Source organism: Alligator mississippiensis, chromosome 2 (assembly GCF_030867095.1).
Source record: "Alligator mississippiensis isolate rAllMis1 chromosome 2, rAllMis1, whole genome shotgun sequence".
Taxonomy (NCBI): domain Eukaryota; kingdom Metazoa; phylum Chordata; order Crocodylia; family Alligatoridae; genus Alligator; species Alligator mississippiensis.
The window spans coordinates 225,669,224-225,680,268 of NC_081825.1; the positions used below are offsets into that span (position 1 = coordinate 225,669,224).

An 11,045-nucleotide genomic window follows, 5' to 3' on the forward strand; every position below is an offset into this window, starting at 1 on the left:
GACCCAGCCCTACTGCCTAGGCATCCCCAGCTCCTTGCTCCACACCCATCACTGGGAGCGCTGGACAGAATGGGCAGGCAGGGTCTCCATGGAAATGAGCCTAAGACCCAAACATGCACAACATGCTCAGCTGGGTGGCTAGGATGGGGCCACAGGCATGTGACAGCATGGGGCCATGTCCCAGGGCAGAGCCATGATCCCCTACCTGCACATCCCAGCGACAGATGCTGGTTTCAAGGGCAGGGCATCCCAGCAATGGATTGTAGCTCTGCCCTGGGCCTTGGCTCCATGCTGTCACTACCCATGATACCATCCCAGCCCTACCCTCCCACCCTGCTCCCAGACACTGCTCCCTGCCTGCTCACAGCCCCATCCCATCAGCCTGGCCAAGTGTTCCCTGCCCTTGTGCATCCCAGGCCAGTCTCCATGGACAGGGCCCAGATCACTGGTCAGCAATGGGGTGGGGCCAGGCCTTGAGGCAGAGCCACTTAGGGAGTTTTGGTGAGCTGTTGGAAGCAAGGGTGGCCTGATCTGGCCCAATGTGGGCAGAGGAGTGCTGACCTGGCCCACAACAGCTCACCAAAACTCCGTAAGTGGCCTTCCAGCCCAAATAATTGCCCACCCCTGAGTTAGAGTGCTACGAAAATACAAAGATCATGCTCAGTGCTCAGCCTTTCCCGATTCCCTGCACCAGCCAGCCAGCTCTTTGGCTTAGGGCTGGTTTTGTCCTAGTGATTTGTAGACAGGGCTCTGTGCAAATTCTTTTCCTTTTTATCTGGATTCTTCTCAGTTGGGATTTTAGAGGTAAATAGTGAGTCTTGTCCACCCTGTAAGCCCTTCCTCCCCACCAGTAGCAGTTTATCTCTGAGCTTCCTGCTTAGTGTTTGTTGCTGTGTTCTGCAGTGTTCTATTGACTCAAAATCCTGCTGAGGTCTCAGTCAACATGCTGTTTGCTGCATACAGTGCCATGTGTCACCAGAGAGCTTAAGAAAAGAAATGTCATGAATACAAGTTTCCCTCACTGGCTGCTTGAGTTTTTAAATTGCTCACAGTGACCCCCTGATAAGTTAGAGGATTATCTCCATCTCCTAGAGCAAGCTGCAGATAAAGATGTAACTGCAGGTGATAGCTCTGCAAATAGCACAGACATTGCTAGAGACAGGGAGTCTATTCTGTGGAACCCTGCCAAGGCAATACTATCTCAGGATTAGGTCATGGCTTTAACGTCCAGCCATGTTGGAGGGTATTTGGCCAGGTCACGCATGAATGGTAGGCATAGGAGGAATTGTAGCCAAGTTCCTCTGAAGGATGCACACTTTTTCAGAGTTCTGACAATGTCCACATTTCCTGCACCTGGCCAGCACCAGAAGCACTAGAGTGGTGTGGACAGGCTGTTCTTCCCACATTCTCATATAATGGGAAGCAGGAAGTTACTGAAAAGCCTGCTCTTGTGGGATATCCTGCCAAGCTTTACAATTTAGCCTAAACCAGTTTGAAGAAGAATCAGAGAAGTCTCTGAACCAAAATCTTGACTGTATGATGAGCATCCCTCACTAGTTACAGTTACAACTACTACTGTTACCAGTTACAGGAACAGTTCTTTCTCTTGCTTCATGCTTTGTAACTACCTCTCAGCTGCTTCATTCTTAGGTGGCTACCCTGTTTGGATATAATGGTCCCAGACCAGAAATCCTGCCTGCAAAAGGGCCCAAATTCCAGAAATCACAGCTTGGTGATAGTCAATCAGTATTATCATACGCTGGGACATCATTCACAGACTTACCTTTGGGGAAATGTCCAGGAATGCTGAAAGCAGAATAGCCGTATCCCAAACAGTCTGCATGACAGGCAGACAAAGCGATGAACATGCCTTAGTGTGGTTCCCAGTCTTGGGGAACCCACAAGAACAAGGCTCCAATACTGATGGAGAATTCTGTTTTTGGTTCCTCCATGTTCTCTCTTGGTCAGTGTAGCTCTTGGTGTACAAGCATGCTGTCAGGGTATTATCTGTTCTGCAGAGTATACAATGTGTTTCCTTAGAGATCTCAATGTTACACAAAGAATTGACCACACGGCTTATTTTGGTGGCAAAAGCTCAGCCAGGTTTATTACCCATACAGCATCTATTCACTAACATGTCCATCCAAAGGGTTACAAAATGTTAGCTCTCAATGATAGTGGTAAAGCACAGGTACAGCTCACAACTAGTGTCCCCTAAGCTTAGTGTGAGGTTCAAAGATTTCCAGGTCTCTTCTTATACAGGCAGTTCTGCTTACATCAGGCATTTATATAACGAACATTAACCCCTCTATACCAAATCACACTAATCCTCAGACTTTGACATCAGGTGTGCCCTAGCCTGATGGATTAATCCTAACAATCAACTTTAACAGATTAACAATCAATTTTGACACTGCTGTTTGTCAAGTTCACTTCCACAGACACCCTAGTGGTGTGAGCTCAGCCTTCAGTGAGAGCTGCTTTGATCAATGGTTTGAGCAAAGCTTTATGAGTTATATATGCATTCATCAGTGCTTATGTTATTTATTATTCTAGCAAGGACCATCACCATTCACTGTAAAAAAACAACACAATATTGTTCTTTGTGTGTATGAGAAATTGTATAGGGCATGAGACATTACTTGTAACATGATTTTTCTTCAAAAGGCTTTACATTCCAAAGCCCCTTTTGCACCCACATACACAGAGGAAAACTGCAAGGCATGCTAGTACAGATATATAAAGGGAAGCAAATGGTTATACTTTCTTTCCAGTGAGTTATCATAAAAAGAATAGAATGTGTCCAACATTAGGCATCAAAGGAAAATAAGGAAGGGTTAACCCCTCCCTGTTCTTCAGTCTTGATGTCTGAACAACATACAAATCCTCAGCAGTTCATTGTGGACTTTTGGCAGACATCATAACCCTAAGCTGATGAACTATCTGATAAGTGAAAGAATAAGGACATATCAAAGTGTTTCTTTCAGTTCATGCTTCAGGGATAGAGTCTCAGAAGAAAGGTTCCTCTCTTCTTTTTGCATCATAGGTGATTGGTAGAGGGGGTACAGGAGGGGGAGGGGAGCCCCCCTGACAGGGCCATCCCTGCCTCTGACACTGCCAGCAGCATCTGCAGAAATTCGCCAGCTCTGCCCCTGCCACCAATACCACCAGCAGCTTCTGCAGGTGCCCCTGCAGACTCAGGAGACACCAGTTGCCCATTTTTTGTATTCTTTATGGAGCTGTTCCTTTTCTGATGCTTGTGCTGCAGGCTGAGTGCAGTGACTCAAGACCTGGCTGTACAGGGCAACATGTTTTAGGTCTTGATTTACCCAGACTCTTTCTCCCCAAAACTCACTCATATGCCATCTCACTAAAAGGATCAAAGAAGCACCATAAGGTATGGTTCTCCCAGCACCATTCCCCTCCCACTTCTCCTGTTCCTTCCTCCCTCCCTTATCTTTTGTATTCAAATCACTCTCTCTATTTGATGTACTCATCTGTATATGTCCTTTCACAGCATCTGATGATGAGAGCTTCACCTCACAAAAGCTCATGCTGTACATTTCTGACTTAGTTAGCCTATAAGGTGCAAATCTACTCTGCCTTCTGCCAGCAATGCTAAAATCACACAGAGCACCAGGTGCTTAGACTTTGAAGTGGTAACCTGCCTCATGAATAATTCAGATACTTGAATGAAATGCACATTCTGGCTGCAAGTGTTGAAGGCAGTTCTTGCATCTCTTACAGTGCAAATTTTCCACAGGGATCCTTATTTCACCCAAGTTAGAAAACACATAGAAGGACTGCTTGCTGCTGGGATCCATAGCTTTCATAAAGTAGATTTGCATTTGATGTCACCAAGCCACCACTACATTAACATGGATTCACACACTAATTGTAAACAACAGAGAACCTGTGTTGAGAATGAAACTATAAAATGGACATTATGGAAGGAAGTATCTCACTAATAACATTTCCAATCTTGCAATTATCACCTATAACCTCATAGATCATGGTTTACCATATAATTATTATGAAAAGTAAATGAGAAGTCATTTAAAAATAATAGTTACCTGTTTCCAGAAGTAGAACTGTTCAGGATGTCTGTATTGAAGAGAGTTGCAGGAATGTGGAATATAATTAAGTGTTATGACATATTTGGAGCCTGTAGCTGTTACACCTCACCCCATGACCTCAGCAGATTTATCTATGATGTTTTTCTAGTGTGTCCATAGGCACCAATATTACTTGCAGTTTTATAAAGCTTTCTATAGAGCTCTAAAATCACTTCGCAAACTTTCATAAGCAATACATAGCCATGTAATGAGGAAGGTAAGCATTATTATTTCCACTTTACTAGGGAAACAGAACTAGAGAGGGAGAGTGATTTCTTCAAGGTAGTGCTACAAGTCAGCAGCAGGACTGGAGATGTCACTCCAGATATCCTGATTTGGTCCTGTTCTTTAACCAGAATGGCATTCACACAGAGGTTGGTCTGATGCATAGGATGAGGAATCTCCAAGGAGTATTTTAGAGTAGCTCTCATTTCTATGGGAATATTCAGGTTTCTCATATAAGGGTTTGTATGAATAATTTTCAGTGTGTCATTTCTTTGCAAACTGTTTGTTTCAGTTTTTCACTTAAGTGATTGTGGCTGGCATTCAGTTCCAGCTTTCTCAGCATTGGAAAAATAGGTCAGGGCTGGACAGCATACATAGAGACAGCCTACAAACATATTGAATACAGTACACAAGCAGAAAAAAGAGTGCCCTAGACCTGCCCCGCTACACCACTGGGTCAAGCCACTGGTGAATGCCTCCCCCTTGTACAGCCCTGGGTCACCCCAGTTCTGTATGAGAGACAGAGGTGCAGGGGCACTAAGAGACCTGGAGCTCCCTCAGATGATATGAGCCCCTCTACCCATTGCCCTGCCCTTGCACAGAATTAGGGTGACCCAGGTCTGTGCAAAGGAAGTAAGGGACATTTGCACTGCTATGGGAACAGTCCAGGGACTCTCCCAGACTGCTCAGCATTGGGAATTGCTGTTGCTTCAAGTAAGGACAGCAGCATCCCCACAGAGCTCCCTGACTGCTCACCCCTGAACAGACTATCATGGAGTGAGTGCTCTCCCTCCCTCCAAGGTGAGAGAAGGAGGGAGAGCAGAGAACTATGGGTAAGTCCTCAGGACCCCAATAGAAATGTACAGCTCTTCAGACTGTCGTGAGAAAACTTTTTGGGAGAAAGATCTTGTTTGGAAATACCCTCATTTTTTTTCTTGGAAAAGGGCATAAAAGGAGACTCCCTAGGTGACCAGGGAGCCAGTGAACAGGGACTACAAACAGGGTAAGGAGTTTGCAGGCAGTTGTGGGAGCAAGAGGAAGAAAGGAGAGAAGCCAGGCACCAGGTGCTGCCCAGGGAGGGTAAGTGATCCAGCCACCTGTGTCTGGTTTGCTGAGTGTTTGTTTGGTGGGCTGCCTATGTTTGGGGAGTGTGCTCTGAGAAGCTGGGAGTGATTGCTGACTGTTGAGTGATTGCTGATTGTTGAGGGATTGCTGAATGATTACTACCTGGGCCTGACATAAGCCCTAATGAGGGGGCAGACCTAGTCCAGGGCTAGCAGGGCATAAAAAAAGACTCCCCAGGGAGCCAGTAAACAGGGACTGCAAACAGGGTAAGCAGTTTGCAGGCAGTTCACAGACCAGTAGCATAGTCTATTACCAATGGTGGGGATGTACTGTACCCTGCAGCTTCCTGCCTCAGCCCCATCTGGTGCTTCTCCCCTGAGGCCTCTACCTAGACAGAACCCATGGTTCTGGCCTCCATCCAGATGGAGTCCCTGGCTTCAGGCTACGGGGGCTGCTTGACACGGCTGCCAGCAACTGGGAACGGGAGCAAGGTCACCCCCACCTGTGGGGTATGTTCTTTAGTGAGGTCCCTGGAGTGCCACGTGACTGAGCTCCAGGCCCGTGGAGGCAGGCTTCGCACCACTGGGGGCCCATGAGCAGGAGATTGATGACTATTACTGTCAGTCTCTTCTCCCAAAGAATGAAGAGAGAAGAGTACGGATGCCTGGCTATGTGAAGATGGACAACAGGAAGATCAACTGGGAGCCCTACCCAGGGGATGCTTGGAAGATGGTCATCTCGGGTCCCAAGACATGCAGTACCACTGCTCCCTTGGAACTGAGCAACAGGTACGCACCTCTCACACCGCCAGCAAAAACATCAGCAGAAACACTAGGTCTGGATAAAGGGAGGCAGCTAGCTGCCACCCCTAAGAAGAGATGCAGGGTGATTGTGATGGGCAACTCCCTCCTGAGCGGGATAGAGGGAGCAATCTACCACCCTGACCTCCTTGCCCACGGGGTCTGCTGCCTCCCAGGGGCCTGTATCTGGGACATGGCAGAGAGGATTCTTAAACTCATCCAGCCCTCTGACCACTACCCCATGCTCCTCATCCATGAGGGCAAGAATGACACCGCTTGGAGCAATCCTGGCCAGGTCATGAGTGACTACAGAGTCCTGCAGGCTGGGCTTATGGTGTTGGGGGCACAGATAGTTTTCTTCTCTGTCTTCCTGGCTGGGGGCCTAGGAGAGACTGTACTGAAGAAGTGAACCAAAGGCTCCAGTGATCGTGCTACCAAGAGGGTTTTTGCTTCCTTGACCACAGCACACACATCAGAGACTGAGGCCTTCTGGGAAGGGATGGTATTCACCTCATGCTAAAGGGGAAGGCTCTCTTCTTGGCCAGGATTGCAGACCTCCTGGACAGGGCTTTAAACTGAGATTGCTGAGGGACAGGGGCACAATGTGTGGAGCAAGCCTAGGGGCCAACAAACAAGCAACCACTGCAACAGGAGATGACAGGAAGGACACTACAGCATGCGCTGAGGGAATGGAGCTCCCTCAATGTGACAGGAAATTGAGGATATCCAGCAGAGGGCTCAAATGCCTGTAGACAAATGCCAGGAGCATGGGGTACAAACAGGAGTAACTGGCCCTCCTGCTTTCCAGCAGGGACTATGATATTATAGGGATAACAGAGACCTGATGGGACTCTACCCACGATCGGACCATAGCTATAGAGGGTTACACCCTGCATAGGAGGGCTTGCATAGGGGGAAAGGGTGGAGGTGTTGCACTATATAAAGGAGCAGTACACCTCCTTGAAAGCTGAAATTGGTACTAAGGAAGGGCGACTTGAGACCTTCTGGGTCAAGTTATGGGGGAGACATGGCAAAAGGGACCTAGCTGTAGGAATATATTACAGACTCCAAATAAAGATGAGGAGCTAGATCTGGAATTCTCCAGAGAACTGGAATAGGCTGTGAGAGGATGGGATATGGTCATCATGGGTGATTTTTCACTACCCAGACTTCTGGGAACACTTGGACAGATCTGACCAGTCACATAGATTCCTGACTTGTATTGATGAGCTCTACCTGTCTCAGGAAGTATATGGGCTGACCAGAGGAAATGCACTCCTAGATTTAGTTTTGGCCAAGGGGGACGGCCTGGTGAGTGATCTGATGAGAAAGCGTAACCTAGGCAACAGTGACTATGACACTAACACTTCCACTGTCCATCGTAGGCCAAATGCAAATATGACACAGAAAAGTCACAGTAGGGATGATCACTAGGGCTGTGTGAAGCTTTGGTAGCTGATTCGATTCAGAGGAGATTTGGCCCAATTCAGAGGCTGAATCTCCAAATTTCCTCCAAATTGAATCTGAATTGAATTGGGAGATCCATTAAAAGGTTAGAGTCGAATCAGAATCTTCCAAATCGATTCGGAGATTCGGGTGATCCCCACTCACTGCCACAGGCAGCTGGACCCGGGCTCCATGATGGTAAACAGGGGATGGGCTGAAAGAGGGAGGGAGGGAGGGCCATGGGAGGACCCCCGCCAGGCCCCCCGCTCCATCTGCTCCCCAGCCCCATCCCCACCCCCATGGCTGCCCCACCTGGCCCGAGCGTCCGAGCACTTAAAAAAACCAAAAAAACACTGCACTCACCAGGTGCATCAATGGTGATCAAGGCCTCTGGGGACTCTTGGCAGAGCCCCCCCATACAGCGCAAGGCAGCAAGGATTGCCCCCTAACCACCCCCCCCCACCTGCCTGCTGCTTGGCACCCATGCGGCAGCTGTCACATTGTGCAGGTACAATACCACTCACCAGAGCGCTGCAGGGCTCCATGCACTGTCTGGGAGCCAGGGCCACTCAGGCTCAGTGCTGCATGGGGGTGGGAATCTGCCATGAGCCCCCAGAGGTCCTGATCACCGCTGCTACAGCCAGTGAATGCGGGAATTAAAAAAAATTTTTTTTTAAGTGCCAGGACACTGGGGCCAGGTGAGGCAGCCATAGGGGGGCCCCAGTCACCACTGCCATGTTCCTACCGTCGACACTGCTGCCACCACTTCTTTGATTCAAAGAAGATTCGGCAGCCAAATCTCTGAATCCAAATCAGCCAAATTGAATCGGGACAGTGATTCAAATTATCTAATTGAATCACTGACCCTCTGAGTCGGCCAAATCCAAAGCCAAATCAAATACTTGCTGCTTTTGCACAGACCTAATGATCACCTATGAACACTCAATCTAGAGCTGGTGAAAGAACAGCTAGAGAGGCCGGATAGATATCTGTAAGTCAGCAGGACCAAATGAACTCCATCCAAGAGTGCTGAATGAACTAGACAAAGTCATTGCAGGACTGCTGGTGAACCCCTTTGAGATTATGTGGTTCTCAGAAAAGGTCCCAGAAGAGTGAAAGAGAGCCAATGTTGTGCCCATCGTCAAGAAGGGGAGGAGAGAGGACCCAGGGAACTACAGGCCTATCAACCTGACCTCAATACCAGGCAAAATCCTCAAAAAATTTCTCAAGGAGTCCATATGCAATAAGTTAGTAGAAGGTAAAATTCTGAATGACAGCCAGAATGGTTTTGTCATGGGTAAATCATATCTGAGTAACCCCATCTCCTTCTATGACCAAGTTACTCACCACCTGGATAAGGGGCATGAGATTGAGGTCATTTACTTGGACTTTAGTAAGGCCTTGACTTGGTGTCCCATGAGGCTCTCAAGGTAAAACTTAGGGACTTTGGGCTCAACAGTCAGATGAGAAACTGGCTGTGGGGTCGGACCTAGAGAGCACTAATAGACAGATCTATGTCGACCTGGCGGAAGGTCCTCCAGGGTTCAGTACTTGGACCAATGCTTTTCAACATCTTCATCAATGATCTAGATGTGGGGGTGAAAAGCACACTGGTAAAGTTTGCACACTGGCAAAGTCAAGTTTGCCTTGACACTAAGCTGTGGGAAAGTGCAGCCACACATCAGAGTAGGATGATGATCCAGGCAGACCTAGACAGATTAGTTAGATGGGCTGACCAGAACCAGATGCTGTTCAACACTGAGAAGTGTAAAGTGCTCCATCTGGGGAGGAAAAATCCACAACAAACTTACACACTCAGTGCTGCTACGCTAGCTAGCACCATGTCTGAAATTATGACCTGGGGGTCATAATTTGACCATAAAATGAATATGAGCTACTAGTGTGATGCTACAGTTAGCAGAGCAAACAATACACTGCCATGCATCAACCGATGCATCTCAAGCAAAACTAAGGAAGTTATTCTCCCGCTCTACTTGGCATTGGTGAGGCCACAATTGGAGTACTGTGTCCAGTTCTGGGCACCACCTTCAAGGAAGATGTGGAGAAGCTTGAGAGAGTCCAGAGAAGAGCCACTCATAGGATTAGAGGCCTAAAGAGCAAGCCATACAAGGAAAGGCTGACAGATACAGGACTGTTCAGCCTAGAAAAGAGAAGACTCTGGGGGGATTTGGTGGGCATCGGGGGCTAGGCGAACAACTATTCACCAAAGCACCCCAGGGGCAAATGAGGAGCAATGGTCATAAACTCCGAAAAGAAGGTTTCAGACTGAATATAAAGAAAAACTTCCTCACGGTTCGTGTGACCAGACTCTGGAATAGACTCTCAGTGGGGGTGGTGCAGGCACCTGCCCTGGAGATCTTCAAAAGGAGACTGGAGGACACCTTGCTGGGGTTATTTGACTCCAGCAGTCTTTCTGCCCAGAGTGGGGAGCTGGACCCAATGACCTTATGAGGTCCCTTCCAGCTCTAAACTTCAGTGAATCTTCTGTGGGGAAAAAAACGTTTGAATGGTTGCATGATTTTTTTCTTTTGCTGGGAGAAAGGGGTGTTTCTCCAGACAGAAATGTAATGCCTGTCCATATTGTGGCTCTGTAGCTGCTTAAATTGCACAGAATCATTTCATCTCCCTAACTGGACATCTGAACATTTTTTTTTTTAAAACTAGAGAATAACTAACAAAATGTGAATATTGAATCTCTTACTTCTGATATTATCTTTCAGAAAAATAATGATTCATTGCCGGCACTGTCAAACTTCAGGAGGTTCTGAACATTTTACCACACAAAGCTCAAAGGTAGACTGCTCACAGTTTTTCAAAGATCCCATGTTTCAATGAACGCTTTTTTATAAAAAATGAAAGTCTCTCAGCATTTTTTAACCAGCCTCACTTTGAGGGGTTTGGTTTGCTTATTTTTGCCTGCTTATTTGTTTTGGGTTTTTTAATCAGTTTTGGATACAGACCAAATCTGGAAAATGTGTGCTTGACAGGTGAGTGTTTCGGCAAGTAATGACTGAAAACGTTTCCATTGTCAATTGTAGGAGAAGCCTCCCAACATCAAGCTCATTCTACATAAGGGGTGTGCGTGTGCGTGTGTGTGTGTTGTAATCAGGCATTAGAAAATCAGAGGAATACATACCCTTCTTTTGAAGGTACTTGTCCTGCCATTAGCCACAAGCCTCTACATCGTCTCTACAATACTCTTCACTCAAATTCACTCTTCACTCTTCACTCTGGCTGACCAGAGAAATCCAGGGCAGCCTAAGGGCCAAAAGGGGAGCACATAAAAAGTGGAAACAGGGAGAGATCACCAAAGATGAATATACCTCCTCTGCTCGTGCTTGCAGGGAGGCAGTTAGACAGGCCAAAGCTACCA

General features: G+C 47.3%; 1 long non-coding RNA gene across 1 annotated transcript; it reads left to right on the forward strand.

Annotated features, from left to right (window-relative positions):
* The first annotated feature begins 5,201 nt into the window (after window positions 1–5,201).
* Window positions 5,202–10,508, forward strand: LOC109280463 (uncharacterized). Its single transcript, XR_009459596.1, has 3 exons — window positions 5,202–5,420; window positions 6,045–6,193; window positions 10,393–10,508. It is a non-coding gene; the product is annotated as an uncharacterized LOC109280463 (long non-coding RNA).
* Window positions 10,509–11,045: the final 537 nt, after the last annotated feature.